General features: G+C 46.2%; 1 pseudogene; it reads left to right on the top strand.

Moving 5' to 3' along the window:
* LOC132574417 (zinc finger protein 658B-like) overlaps positions 1–15,677 on the top strand; it is a 44,206-nt pseudogene that overhangs the window by 8,595 nt on the left and 19,934 nt on the right.

The following is a 15,677-nucleotide window of genomic DNA, read 5'->3' as shown; positions in this document are numbered from 1 at the left end:
CTGTGGTTATGTTATCATGATATCTGGTCCTGCAACTGCACTGAGAGTTTCCTTCAAGTTGTGACAAGAGCCACGAGGAGTTGGTTTTCAGCCTTCCCAAAAGACATGTTTACTGGAGATCTAACCAGGTGAACCCCGCATTTCAAAGGGGGACCCCCGTAGCATTTGAAAGAGGTGCTCTTGCCTAACCCTTCAGGTCTAATGAAGAGATACAGACGATGGTTACGGGGTCACCAGTCCCCCTGGTCCTTTCGGGGCTCCAGTTTACCTTAAGGTGAAGAGCTTGGGTGTTTTACTGGAGCCTTCATTATCAATGGAGGCCCAGATAGCAGCCACTGCCAAGTTAGCATTCTTCCACCTGAAGCGGGCAAAGCAGTTGGCCCCTTTCCTGGAACGCCGCGACCTCGCAACAGTGATCCACGCAACGGTCACCTCAAGATTGGACTACTGTAATGCCCTCTACTTGGGGCTACCTTTGTGCCGGACCCGGAAGTTGCTGCTAGTGCAGAACGCATCCGCCAGGCTACTGTTGGGGCTCCCGAAATGGGAGCACATACGGCCTGGGCTGCGCGGACTGCACTGGCTGCCAGTTACATACCGAGTCCAGTACAAAGTGTTGGTCATTACCTTTAAAGCCTTATATGGCCGAGGACCAGCCTACCTGAGGGACCGTCTCTCCCCATATGAACCCCAGAGGGCACTGAGGTCAGTCGGAAAAAATAAAATGACCATCCCTGGGCCGAGAGAGGTCAGGCTCCAGAACACCAGAGCACGGGCCTTTTCAGCTGTGGCCCCTGCCCTGTGGAATCAGCTTCCGGAGGAAGTGCGGGCCCTGCGGAGCCTTGACCAGTTCCGCAGGGCCTGCAAGACCTTCCTTTTTAAACGAGCATATATTGACATCGACTGTTGAATTGTTGTGAATATAGGATCCGCCAGCATGGTCCTGCCTAGGGACCTACATTACTATGGAACTATTTAAACTGGCAGAACCAGCGTCAGAATATCACTCACTGCCAGATTAATTTAAATTAACTTAAATTATGCATTTTAAATATACTAACTGGTTTTTATAATGTTTAATCTTTTATTGTTAAATTTATTTATTCATTACTGTAAATGTATAAAATGTTGTTAGCCGCCCTGAGCCGCCTAGGCGGGGAGGGCGGGATACAAATAAAATCTATTATTATTATTATTATTATTATTAAGAATCAGCCCCTTGGAAGGACTGAACCCATGTGATGAGAGGTTAAGCTTGTAACGCCCGTTAGGAGCCAAACAGAGACCATTAACTTTCCCAGAGAACTCAGGAGGATCTCTAAAATAGTTTGCTATGTCATATAACAAACTTGTTTTAAACCATGTTTACAAACCACAAGAAGCACTTTAGTTCTCATCTACCAGGGCAGTTCTCATTCGCTTTCCTTGTGACATGTGACTGTCTCTGTATCTCTTTACAGTCAAGTGACGAAAGGCATCTCTATCCAGTTGGAGGTGACCCAAGAGAAGGGGAGGGAGATGGAAGAGCAGGACCCAGAAGGAGCTGCAGCTGGCAAGACAGCAAGCAAAGGCCCCCCTCCCACCCAAGCTGGGAGTGGTGGTGAAGGCTGGGAAAGCCCCGTGCCAGAGACACCTTCTCAGGTCACGGAGATCTCAGAGGTGCATGGCCAACACTTCCGGCAGTTCCAGTACCGTGAGGCTGAGGGGCCCCGAGAGGTTTGCAGCCGGCTCCATCGACTCTGCAGCCACTGGCTGAAGCCAGAGAGGAACTCCAAGAAGCAGATGGTGGACCTGGTGATCCTGGAGAGGTTCCTAGCCCTCCTGCCCCAGGAAATGCAGCGCTGGGTCAGGGAATGTGGGCCGGAGACCAGTTCCCAGGCGGTGGCCTTGGCCGAAGGCTTCCTCCTGAGTCAGGCCGAGGAGAAGAGGCAGGCAGAGCAGGTGAGGGGTTTCCTCCAGCTGTGTCCCATTCAAGCAATGATATCAGACCTTATGCTAAAGTTTCCCTGAGAGATATTTGCCCAGGTGTTAATCATTCGAATGGGAGATTTAACAGCCTCCTTCAGCAGCCTCTTCTGCAGGGGTGGCCAACAGTAGCTCTCCAGATGTTTTTTTGCCTGCAATTCCCATCAGCCCCAGCCAGCATGACTGATGGCTGGGGTTGATGGGAGTTGTAGGCAAAAAACATCTGAAGAGCTACCGTTGGCTACCCCTGTACTAGAGAATTTCTTCTCACTCCAGATAACTCACCGGGTTGGAAGAGCACAGAGTCTGGGAGTGGGGCAGGATCCGTTGCGTGTTCTCTGTTCTGTTCCATCTCTTCCCCTTCTCACTCGCTGCTCTTTCAGATGTGGGGACCATCCTTGGAGAGAGAAGCTCCATTCCCTGAGACAGAACGAGGTTCCTTGGAGGAAGGGCAGAGGGCGCAGGCCCAGGAGGGTGCCCAAGATGCCCTCTCTTGTGGTAAGGGCTCCTTTTGCTTGTATATGACGGGTACTCCATGAATGTGATGGGTAGAGAGTTGAAGTCAGGAAAAGAATTCAGTACTTCACATAACACACAGCACAGAATGTCCACTGACTGTGATGGTTCTCAAAGGGGATTAGGCTAATTGATAGAGGGCAATTCCTCACATTAATTAGAACATTCATATCTCTCCTTCCTTCCATAAGAGGAATTCAGGGTGGCTCAAAAAAGAAAAGCAAAGTTAGACAAACCTGGGCAGAGCTATTCAACTGGGGGAATTCAGGGCACTGAAAAACGGTTTGTAGGAGACGAATAATCATGGGAAAATTCAGCTTCTGTGCCTCTTCTTATAAGAGTACCTTGCAGGCCACTGTAGGAAATAGGGTGCTGCAGGAGGGATGATCGACTGTGGTTTCAAACCCCAGGAGATTTGGGGGAGGGTCTTGGGGTGAAGCTTGGCTCTGATACCACCCTAGATTCTCAAAAAGCACTCAAATGGATTTTGGGCTGAATGTGATGGTGACGTCTCATGTGACATCATTTCCACCCCCAGTCCAGACTGAAGGGCCCACTGCCAGCTGGCAGGAGAAGGGGATTCCTGGGCTTTTGGTCTGATCCAGCAGGGATGCTGCGACTTTTGGAACTTCAGAGTTCACAGGGAACATCTCAGGTCTCACAGAAGCCTGAAATATGTTGGCAGCTTTTATCACCCCCTGAGGCTCATGGGTACTTCTCTTCTGCCTCTCCCAGAATTTAGGAAAAGTTTGTGTGGAGTGTACACAGGGCAAGGTTTCCAGCTTCTGGGAAGGGAGTGTGTGAAGCGAGGAACAAACTGAGTGCCCTGAGTCCACTTTTGGAGTGGACAGGATATAAATTGAAGGTAAATAAATAAACAAACATTCAAATGGAAGTCACAACAAACACCCTTCCTCCTTTCTCTTACTAACAGGCAGTGGAGAGATGCTGTTGAGTCATTCTGGAGGTGTGGAAACAGCTGCTTCACCTCCAGTCCAGGTAGGGGGAATGAGCAGGGGACAGCCTGGGTTCCCCCCTTATTTCTCAGGGGGGCTTTTGCTTCTGCAGTTTCTAGAGTGGTCCAGGTGAGAGAGGCTCTGAATACCACTCCCTCGACCTTTGCCAAGACATACATCCTGTTCCATCCCAGACTGCTCCCTTCCAGGGTGCAGTCTCTGCCTGGCATCATCTCTGATGAGGGAATCTGCTTTTTCTTCCAGTGCCCTTTTTCCTTTGAGGAGGTGTCTATCTGTTTCACCCCAGCAGAATGGGACCTGCTGGATCCGGACCAGAAAACTCTCTACAGGGAAGTCATGCGGGAGAACTATTGGAGCGTCATCTCTCTGGGTAAGGAGGATCTTTCACAAGTGCCAAATGTGTGAATTGCTACCCCTGGGATGATGCATGAATCAAACTATAGAACAGCAATGCATAATTCTGAGGCCTCTCCAGGTACTTGCCGAGGGGCAGCTGAGACCAGTGTTGTGGCCATCACCCTAGCCAGAAAAGGTGTCCTGGCCAGAGGCAAAGGTGGGGATGAGAGACTGTCATGTAGCAGGCGCAAGCCAGACATGTTCAGGGGCTCACACAAATTCCAGAGTTCAGCCTCAAAAGTCCGCAAACCGAAAGTGCACAAGCCAAAGGGTCATTACCAGAAGGGGTAAACCAGAGAGTGTAGCCCAGAGGTTCAAGGATCATGCACAAGCCAGAGAGTCACAGAGATGAAGTCAAAGTCCTAGGTCATACAAAGAAAGCAGGCTTACGAGTTGTGGTCACAAGAGGATGACTTGTTGCTTCCACAATATCCAGGCTCCCACCAATTCGACCGTTGAACAACTTTTGCTGTAAAAAGGTTTCCCCTAATATCCAGCAGGTATGTTCCCACCCTTATTTTAACCCTGTTATTATGAGTCTTCTCCTCTGCTGCCAACGGAAACTGCTCCCCACCTTCCTCTAAGTGACAGCCCTTGAAATACTTCAAGAGAGCAATCATGTCCCCCCTCAACCTCCTCTTCTCCAGACTGAAGATTCCCAAGTCCCTCAGACTTTCTTAATCATGCGACCCTCCCCTGCTGCATGAGGGCTGGGTGGTGGCTCTGGATCAGCTGGTGGAGGTGCGTCTTGGTCAGCCTGCAGCTCCTCAGCCTGTTTTCTGCTTCTGCTGACTCAGAGCCAGTCATGAGTGACTCCCCTTCTCCTGAGGAGTCCTCCTCCCCTGAGGATTTCATGCTGAGCTCAGGCTGGCCCAGAGCTGGGATGCTCAGAAAGTCCCTGGAAGGGGCTAGATCTGGATTTCTCTTTTACTAACATATACAACAAACTCTTCCCCCTGGATGGGATTACAAAAATCCACTTTAAGTGATCCTGTCAAGAACTCAAGGCTGGGTCCCCCTGGGTCACTAGTCTTTGTACCTGAACCAGTTCATTGGGTTCACAGGGAGAATGCACACATGTAATGCAGGCCCTTCTAAAACAGAAAGATTTACGAGGGATGTAAAACCAAGACACCACTAAAAAGTGCAGTTTCTACAGCTCAGCAAGAGAAAACCATGAAAAGTTCACTGGTCTGTTTTATACATGAAATACCTGACGGTAGAGAGTACCTCTTTTTGCAGCATAAGAGTCCGGCTGTCATCTGCTTCCTTCTCCCACTCTCTTGCTTCCTTCTGCATCACAGTTTGCTTTGCAAGGCTTGCTCAATAGCACAGGAGCTACAGAGCAAAGTCTCTATTTTCTCCACTGGCTGAGGCTCCTCCCTTGGGGAGGAGGGAGAGCTTGCTTTGCCAGGATCTCTCAATTGCACAGCTATAATAGGAGAAACATCAGTCCATCAGTGGCTATTAGCCACAGTGTGTGTATATGTGTGTGTGGTTATATATATATATATATATATATATATATATATATATATATATATATATATATATATATATATATATATATATATATATATATATATATATATATATATATATATATATATAATGGCCACTGTGTGACACAAAGTGTTGGACTGGATGGGCCATTAGCCTCATCCTACATGGCTTCTCTTAAGTTCTTAGGAAAAAGATGAGGGTGATAGCTGCAGAGAGAGTCAAATCATGAACCAGGCCACAATTATCACATTAACCCTTGAGGGGAACTAGGATGCCTTGCCTCACAGATCCATCCCCCTTTTATCTGTTGGGGCTCTGGTTCATCCTTCCAGAAGAATTTTTACTTCTGAATTTAAGAATTGTTTTTCTCTCTCCCCCTCCTCCCCCCAAAGAAGACAGAAGTGTGAGAGAGTCTTTGATGAAGAAAGACAACATCCTCGCATCCAAAGAAAGGCTGGAGAGTTTCTCAAGGGGATCCCAAGAACAGATTTCCTTCCCAAATGCGCTGGCTGAGAGTGAGTATCCTGCATGGTTATGTCCAGGGAACAGACAAGGAGTAGCCATGGGGGTTTTCTTCATTCACTTCTTTCTAATCAAGATTTAGTTTGGTACAATCATGCAGCCCACTGGTTAAGGAGGGAGTGAGGCCTTTTGGGGACTGGGATTTGGAGATTTAGGAACTCCTTCTGAGCAAGATCTCTATAATAAGCTTTTCGTCCTCCAGTGTGCTATTTCAGGCTGTGCAAATAGGTTTCTCTGTTTCACTCAGCATTCTAGCACCGCTGGCTGGGGGAGAATCCAGTGCTGTGTTCACAGGGCCCCTCCCAACTACAGGAGTTTGATCTCAAAGCTTTCTTTCCCGTGCTGCTGTGCGAAACAGCAGCGGGTTCATTGTTGCAGTGAGTCTTCTGAGAAAAGCCCTTTGATCGGCTGTGGAAGTTCATGGTCCTTTCTGATAAAACCCCAGGCTTTTGCCTTATTCCCGTTGGGGGTGGTCCCCTGGATTGCATCAAGGGGCACTGCTGAATGACTCTCCGCCTCTCCTGGGATAGCCAGCCAGCCAGCAGAGAAAAGGATCTGGATTGACCTGTAAGTCTGTCTGAGGGCACTAGAAGTGCTGGTTTACACTGTCTGCTTTGTTATTTTATAAGTCACTTCTTATTCTTTTCAGTAGCCAAGCACCATCTTGTTTGGTGTAGTGGTTAAGTGTGTGGACTCTTATCTTGGAGAACCGGGTTTGATTCCCCACTCCTCCACTTGCAGCTGCTGGAATGGCCTTGGGTCAGCCATAGCTCTGGCTGAGGTTGTCCTTGACAGGGCAGCTGCTGGGAGAGCCCTCTCCAACCCCACCCACCTTACAGGGTGTCTGTTGTGGAGGGAGGAAGATAAAGGAGATTGTGAGCTGCTGTGAGTCTCTGATTCAGAGAGAAGAGTGGGTATAAATCTGCAATTCTTCTTCTTCATGTTCAATAAATCTTTCTGTTGTCGAAACCCTGTGTGGCTTCTGATGGTTAGAGCAGTTCCTCAGTGGAACCAGCTTTCTTGGGAGGTGGTGGCTCTCCTTCCTTGGAGGTTTTTAAGCAGAGACTAGATGGCCATCTGACAGCGATGAAGACCCTATGAATTTGGGGTAGATATATGTGGGTTTCCTGCATTGTACAGAGGGTCCCTAGAGGTCCCTTTCAACTCTATGATTATATGCTCCCTCTACAGCCACATAGATGTTTTCGGACCTTACTTGCCCTCCTAGGTGTTAAAGTGATCTCTCTATTTATTCCAGCAGAGGAAGATCAGAGAAATGAAGAGGTTACGAAACTTGAGCAGCAGTTGCCAGATCAAGTTCAAGATATGGAAGAAAATAGAAATCAAGGCAAACCTAAGAGAAAGGAATGCAGCCATATGGTTAAGAAGAGAGAAGAAAAAAAGTGTAATGTGCATTTTCCAAAGCAGAGAATAATTAAGGCACATACATTCACTCAGTGTAGCAAATACATAAAAAATGGATCACAGCTCCTTGTGCACCAAAAAGTACACGGAGGCAAGAAACCTTTTGAATGTTCAGAGTGTGGGAAAAGATTCAGACATAGAGGCCATCTTCACAGCCATCTAAGAACCCACACAGGAGAGAAACCTTTTGAATGTTTGGAGTGTGGAGAGAGATTCAGTCTGAGTGGTACTCTAAAACTGCATCAGACAACCCACACAGGGGAGAAATTTTTTGCATGTTCTGAGTGTGGGAAGAGATTCAGTAATAGTGGCAATCTAAAACGGCATCAGAGAACCCACACAGGGGAGAAACCTTTTGAATGCTCAGAGCGTGGAAAGAGATTCAGTCAGAATGGCCATCTTCAACAGCATCAGAGAACCCACACAGGGGAGAAAACTTTTGAATGCTCACAGTGTGGGAAGAGATTCAGTCACAGTGGTGATCTTCGAAAGCATCAGAGAACCCACACAGGGGAGAAACCTTTTGAATGCTCAGAGTGTGAAAAGAGATTCAGCCACTGTTACCATCTTCAGCTGCATCAGAGAATCCACACAGGGGAGAAACCTTTTGAATGTTCAGAGTGTGGGAAGAGTTTCAGTCGAAGTGGCACTCTAAAACTGCATCAGAGAACCCACACAGGGGAGAAACCTTTTGAATGCTCAGAGTGTGGAAAGAGATTCAGCCACTGTTACTATCTTCAGCTGCATCAGAGAATCCACACAGGGGAGAAACCTTTTGAATGTTCAGAGTGTGGAAAGAGATTTGGTCAGAGTGGCTATCTTCAGTGGCATCAGAGAACTCACACAGGGGAGAAACCTTTTGAATGTTCAGAGTGTGGGAAGAGTTTCAGTCGAAGTGGCACTCTAAAACTGCATCAGAGAACCCACACAGGGGAGAAACCTTTTGAATGCTCAGAGTGTGGAAAGAGATTCAGTTGGAGTGGCGATCTTCAGCGGCATCAGAGAACCCACACAGGGGAGAAACCTTTTGAATGCTCAGAGTGTGGAAAGAGATTCAGTTGGAGTGGCGATCTTCAGCGGCATCAGAGAACTCACATGGGGGAGAAACCTTTTGAATGCTCAGAGTGTGGGAAGAGATACAGTGAGAGTGGCACTCTAAAACAACATCAGAGAACCCACACATGGGAGAAAACTTTTGAATGCTCAGAGTGTGGAAAGAGATTCAGCCACTGTTACCATCTTCAGCTGCATCAGAGAATCCACACAGGGGAGAAACCTTTTGAATGTTCAGAGTGTGGAAAGAGATTCGGTCAGAGCGGCCATCTTCAGTGGCATCAGAGAACTCACACAGGGGAGAAACCTTTTGAATGTTCAGAGTGTGGGAAGAGTTTCAGTCGAAGTGGCACTCTAAAATTGCATCAGAGAACCCACACGGGAGAAACCTTTTGAATGCTCAGAGTGTGGAAAGAGATTCAGTTGGAGTGGCGATCTTCAGCGGCATCAGAGAACCCACACAGGGGAGAAACCTTTTGAATGCTCAGAGTGTGGAAAGAGATTCAGTTGGAGTGGCGATCTTCAGCGGCATCAGAGAACCCATACAGGGGAGAAAACTTTTGAATGCTCAGAGTGTGGAAACAGATTCAGCCACTGTGGCCATCTTCAACTGCACCAGAGAACCCACACAGGGGAGAAACCTTTTGAATGTTCAGAATAAGAGATTCTGTCAGAGTAGCACTCTTCAGTTGCACCAGACAATCCACACAGTGGGAAAACTTCCTTGAATGCTCAGAAAATAGAAAGAGATTCAGTTGCCATGGATATCTTTTACAGCATCTAAGAATCTACATGAGTAATTGTGTAATGGCTTAGCACATCAGAAGAGCTCTTTTAAAAAGCTTGAATGTACACAGAAATTTTATGCTAAACAGGAAGAAATGTTAAAAATGCTCAGACTTTGGCAGGAACATTAGCCATGTTTGCAGTCCTCAAACACATCCCACTATCCCACATGCTGTTAAAGGGACTGCACACTTCCCCTCCCAGCAGTCCCCTCCCTAGATTAAGTGTTTATGAATCAGAAAATTGCTAAGAAATAGTCAGAGCTCATTAAAGATGTTATCAGAGTTTGTGAGTTCAGAAACTCCAGTTGGGACAAAATGCCACAGCTCAGCTATTATGGGAGCTGGATGGGGCATGTATTCGATTCCCATTCTACAGCCTCTCCACTGGCTACCCATAAGTTATTGGGCTCAATTTAAAGTGTTGACTATTACCCAGAAAGCCCTTCATGGCCCTGGACACTTGTATTTGCCAGACTGCCTATCCCTCTCTGTGCCCCCACAACAGCTCTGCTCCTCTGGGTGAGGTCTTCCGCAGGTGCCAGCCCTGGAAATGGGCAAAAGCAACATCCAGCCATACACCTGTTAGGGAACAACTTTTATTTTACTTTTTTATTTTGGTGAATTTATATTCCATCCTTTCCCAGATGGGCTCAGGGCGGATTACATTCAGATAAAACCAAGCAAATACAGTACAATAAAACCAGTAAAATACAGTTAAAACAGCAATACAACATAGTACAGTATAACAAAGGTGGGCGAGCTCATAGTGCAAGTTGGAGTGTAATCAGTGGTCCAAATGCAATAGTTCAAATAACAGATCACTGTGGGGGAGGATAGCCGATGGTATACACAGTAAAGCAAAGGGCGTCCGCCTGCCTCAACCAAACGCCTGTGGAACAGCTCCGTCTTACAGGCCCTACGGAAAGGTGACATAAGTATAAGAGAACCCATGTTGGATCAGATCAATGGCCCATCCAGTAGAACACTCTGTGTCACAGTGGCCAAATATATATATAGATTCTCAGAACGCAGACACAAGGCGCCCCAATACTTCTGGTCTTTTAGCCCCGAATACTAGGAGTATTACGGCCACCCAGGGAGCTGGCTGATTGAGGCTCCCATATAACTCACACCTGGGACTTGGCAACCTTGTGGAAGCAACAAGTCAATTCCATGGCTTGCATCCACGCTCTTTCCTGATTCCAATTCCTGACTGGTTTGAACTCCTTGGCACCTTGACCCCTTTGGCTTTGGACACTACTTCTGGTTTGCGATTTTGCTGCGGTGACAAGGCTCCTGTTTGATTTCCCGAACTGTGACCTCGGACTGGCTTTGGACTCCTGCCTGCCTGCGCCCTGAGAACATGACACACATGGGGAGAGGCGGTCCCTCAGGTATGTCGGTCCCAGGCCGCCTACAGCTTTGAATGTCAGTACTAGAACTCTGAAGCGGATCCGGTACTCAACTGGTAACCAGTGCAATGTGCACAGCATCAGCCGTCTGCTTGGCCATATTTGTCAAGCATCGATATTTCGAAATAATCAAGCTTTTGTTTTAAATCAAAGACTTGTTTTATTGAAACTCCATGACTTCAAGGACAGGTATTTTTCGCTCCATAAGACGCACTTTCCCCCCCCAAAAAAGTGTGGGGGAAAGTGTATGTGTCTTATGGTGCGAATATGCAAAAAAGAGTGCACGTTGGGGACCTTAATGATGCCGTGGGGAAGCCTGCAGCCATATCAGAAAGCAGGGACTACATGGAAGGAGAGCGGTCCAGGCAGGAAACTTACAATTCCATGGTGGCAGCGTGGAGAAGCGGGTCCCGGCCAAGAAGGAGGAGATCGTACAGAGGAGGAGAGAAGGCTGCAAGCGAGGAGTGAGTGCTGTTGCTTGCTGTGTTATCGTCACGCTGATTGGAGAAGAGTTTGTAATAGGCGGCATTTCCTAGGAGACAGCGGGGACAGCAGTGCACATGCGCTTTACTCTCCATTCAACGGCTTGGCTTGTCTGAGGTACTACGAATGCTGGCTGCAGGGGGCACAATTCATTAAAAAAAATAAACTTTATCACTCATTAAATCTTGATTTACCCCATACATATGATGTTCCACTTTGAGCATTAAATATATGACAAAACACCTGCCATATTAAACTTTAGTGGTCAATATTACCGTAATTATGATGTACAAAGTCAGGTCACTGGAATCAATTATTAATTTATACTGTACGCATGATGCACAAAGTCCATTTCGTGTTTGTTTTTAGGTCTTAAATATGTTACAAATTTTAATATGGCTGATTGTTGTTCTCATTATCAAAGATTTCAGGTTTTCACGGCTGGTAACATCATTAGGGTTTGTAGAATCTTTCGGGCTCAAGTGCCGTGTTCTACTGGAGAAAGTTTTTCTTCCAGACGTTTCGTTCTCAGCTGTGGAGAACATCCTCAGTGGCATTGCAGCTGGAGCAGGCGCTCTGACCTTCTTGGTTTCTGTGCATTGAGTGGGGCCAGGGCTGCTGGAGAGCTGCTGGAGTCTACAAAATACCCTGCTCCTGTGGTGCAGTCTACATTGGCACTACCCAACGCAGTATCAACACCCGCCTCACCGAACACAAGAGACACTGTCGCTTGTTTCAGCCAGGAAAATCAGCTGTAGCTGAACATGCACTTCAAGAAGGAGACCACGTCATCCACTTTGAAAGAACTGAAGTCCTTTCTATGGTCTCACATTATCATACCCGCCTGAACAGAGAAGCTATTGAGATTTACAAACACCAGCACAATTTTAACAGAAAGGAAGAAGGCATTTTCATCCACCAATCTTGGTTCCCAGCTCTGCAAAACACCCTACAGACTATAAATTGCAGAAAGTCACAGAACAACCAGCACATTCCACAGAACAATCAGCACAGTCAACAACCATCTTCCTTATCTTCACACCCCTTCCAACCCTGCAATTAACACAGAACAATGGTCATATTCAATAGCCAGTTTCCTTATCACTACCCTTCCAGGAAGGCCCACCAAACAATGGGCACATCCACAAACCAATTGCCCTTTCACCACACCCCCTCCAGCTTAGAAATAGCAGCTCTCCAGCAGCCCTGGCCTCACTCAATGCACAGCAGCCAAGAAGGTCAGAGCGCCTGCTGCGGCTGCAACGCCACTGAGGATGTTCTCCGCAGCTGAGAACAAAACGTCTGGAAGAAAAACTTTCTCCAGTAGAACACGGCACTTGAGCCCAAAAGATTCTACACATTCTAATGTTGTTCTCATTGATTTAAGACAATGCTCAGTGCAGGTTAGTGCATGTTAATGGTCAGTGATAATGCGCAGGCCAGCGGTAAGTGACAACGCAAATGGTCAGCGCTCAGTGGTAATGCAAATGTTCAGCGCTTAGTGACAACGCAAATGGTTAGTGCTCAATGGTAAACATTGAAGAAATGATACTGACAGTTCCTTCATTTCTTGCAGAAAAATACCTCATTCTACCAGTGCAAGGATGATAAAGCAGAAAAGGCTAGCTTATTAAAAAAATTTTAAACTAGAGGTAGTAAAATATGCTAAGGAGCATGGAAACAGAGCAGCAGAGAGACATTTTGGGGCTCCTCCAACTGAAAAAATGATTAGAGAGTGGAGGAAACAGGAGGATCAGCTGCAAAAAGCAGATAAAAGTAAGCACACTTTCTGTGAGCATGCTGCAAAGTGGCCACAGTTGGAGGTTGATATGAAAGAATGGATCATACGTCACCGGAATAATGGCTTCTGTGTCTCGACAAAAATGATCATATTTGAAGCGAAACGCATTGCTATAGAGAAAGGCATTCAGGATTTTACAGGATCACTATCATGGTGCTACAGATTTATGAGGCGATGTAGTCTTGCTATGCGGATCAAAACTAGAATTGTGCAAAAAATGCCAAAAGAATATGAATCTAAAATTCTGTCCTTTCATAAACTTGTTATTGATGCTAGGAAGAAAAATGGCTTTGAAATTGGCCAGATTGGGAATATGGATGAAGTCCCGCTAACCTTTGATGTGCCATCTAATAGGACTGTAGATCTGAAGGATGCTAAAACCATCACGGTGAAAACTTCAGGGCATGAGAAGATCCATTGCACAGCTGTGTTGTCCTGCTGTGCCGAAGGCACCAAATTGCCACCCATGCTGATTTTCAAAAGGAAAACATTTCCAAAATAAGTGATTCCGCGAGGAATTGTTGTACATGTACATGAGGAAGGATGGATGGATGAAAACGGAATGAGAAAATGGGTTGAAAAGGTGTGGTCCAAACGTCCCGGAGGACTTCTGAAAAAACCTGCCTTATTAGTGCTTGACCAGTTTAGAGCACCTATTAGCGAACCAACAAAAAAGTGCTTCAAAAATGTGAAGACTCATCTAGCTGTAATTCCCGGAGGTCTTACCAGCCAGTTGCAACCTCTTGATGTTTCCATCAAGAAGCCATTTAAGGTCTTAATGAGAGAAGAGTGGAACAAATGGATGGCTGCTGGTAATCATGATCTGACACCTACTGGACGAATGAAGAGGCCCACCATCACTCAAGTTTGTGAATGGGTGAAAACGTCATGGGACTCAGTGAAGGAGGAGGTTGTTGTACAGTCATTCAAAACATGCGGCATTAGCAATGCCTTAGATGGAAGTGAAGACGGTATCTTATATGAAGACAGCGAAGAAAGTGATGTCAGTGATTGTGAGCAAATGAGCTTCCTACATTCTGACTCTAGCGATGATGAGTTCTTGGGGTTTCCAGAAAACTAGAGTACTCAAACCTTTAAGTCTCTCCATTTGTTAATGACAGTGATAATGGTTCTTAATGCCACTGTTGACTGCTGTTCACTTTACATGGTTCAAATGTTATTCTGTTATAGTTTATTAAATATTTTATTACACTATTTGGTTCAGAATATTTTTTTCCTGTTTTCCTCCTCTAAAAACTAGGTGCGTCTCATGGAGCGAAAAATACAGTACCTTGGAAGGAATACTGAATACAAAGTTTCATAGTATTTTATAGACTACTTCAGAAGGCAGGATTACAGATAACTTCAAAAGAATAACATAAGGATGCAAATGGGGCTGAAGGTTCAAAGGCTATTCACTACTATCTCTTCTATGACTAAGGAATGTTCACATCTCCATTTCTCACACATTCCCTGCTAGCTGATAAGACATGGCTGTGTGAATCTGGGGGAGAGGCACTTTACACTGCTTAATACAGGGTTGCGCTACACATCCTGGGAAGAGAAGGATTTATTATGCATTCACAGGGGGGAAGGGAAAGAGTGGAGAGTGGGGGGAATGAGAAGAAAGGTATGGATAAACCAGCACTTAGAAATAGCATGCTTGACAGTACAGACATGCCTTAAGAGGTCAAGAAACTCTGCAAAGCTGACTGGATCAATGGAGCTTTTCTACACAGGCAGGCAGAATTGCAGTGTCCAGAATGTCTCACAAAGTGAAATTGGAGAAATCATTTGGGACCATGGTCTGTGCTGCTGTGTGTAGCTTTGTGAACCTAGGATTGTGTCATTTAATGTGTCGTGTTAAGACCAACATTTTGTTCAGCTCTGATTATAGATTTCTGAATGCCCCGCCACTTTGTTGATTGCGTTGACTCACATCTGTCTCTCCTGAAGCATTGCTCGAATGTTTCCTGTCTTCTCTGGGCTAATATTTTACTCCTTTTGACTTCCCGCCTAGCTTTTCTTTTGGCCATCTTTCCACCCCCATAGTTTCTCCCTAGGTGACAAACATCAAACCATTAAAGCAGTTCAACATTAAAACTACATTAAAGGTGATGTATACACATAAAATAATCGTGTACAAATTCAGTTTAAAAATCCCTCCCTCTAAAGCAGCCATTTCCTCCAGGGGAACTGATCTCTTGTATGGAATTCAGTCGTGGTCCTGGAAGATAAGCATATATTTTCCATTGGCATGGAAAGTAAAACCGCATCTGGGGCATTGTTTCCTTCCCAGGGCACACAGAAGAAGGTTCTTTCGACATGGTAGAAATATGCCAGGAAGACCAGGAAAGGGAAGGGAGGGCTCCATGGTCACAAGGCGTATTAGCGGCTGAGGTTCGTCAAGACTGGGAAGTGACAACTGTGGGGAAACTCTTTGTGTGTTTATAGCGCCCGGGATGCAGGCTCTATACTTTGTGAAATCCTGAAGAATACTTCTCCAGGCCGCTTTGGCCAGGGATCCTGGAGGTTTTTGCCACCTTCTGGGCATGGAGCAGGAGTCACTGGGGATGTGTTGGTGGGGGAGGGAGGGATTTGTGAGCTTCCTGTATTGTGCTGGGGGTTGGACTAGATGACTCTGGAGGCCCCTTCCAACTTTAGTTTTAAATGGTTTTATTAGGTTGACTGGGGAACCACCCCATTAAAAGTCCGCTGTGAAAATGTCACCCCAGAGTCGGAAACGACTGGTGCTTGCATAGGGGACTACCTTTACCATTATTAGGTTTTCAGGAAAAATAGGAATGGGGGTTACAAGGGAAGGGGAAAGGATGGG

Source organism: Heteronotia binoei, chromosome 6 (genome assembly GCF_032191835.1).
Source record: "Heteronotia binoei isolate CCM8104 ecotype False Entrance Well chromosome 6, APGP_CSIRO_Hbin_v1, whole genome shotgun sequence".
In the NCBI taxonomy this organism is placed as follows: domain Eukaryota; kingdom Metazoa; phylum Chordata; class Lepidosauria; order Squamata; family Gekkonidae; genus Heteronotia; species Heteronotia binoei.
The sequence above is the reverse complement of the archived record's forward strand: the minus strand, read 5'-3'. Positions and strand labels throughout refer to the sequence as shown.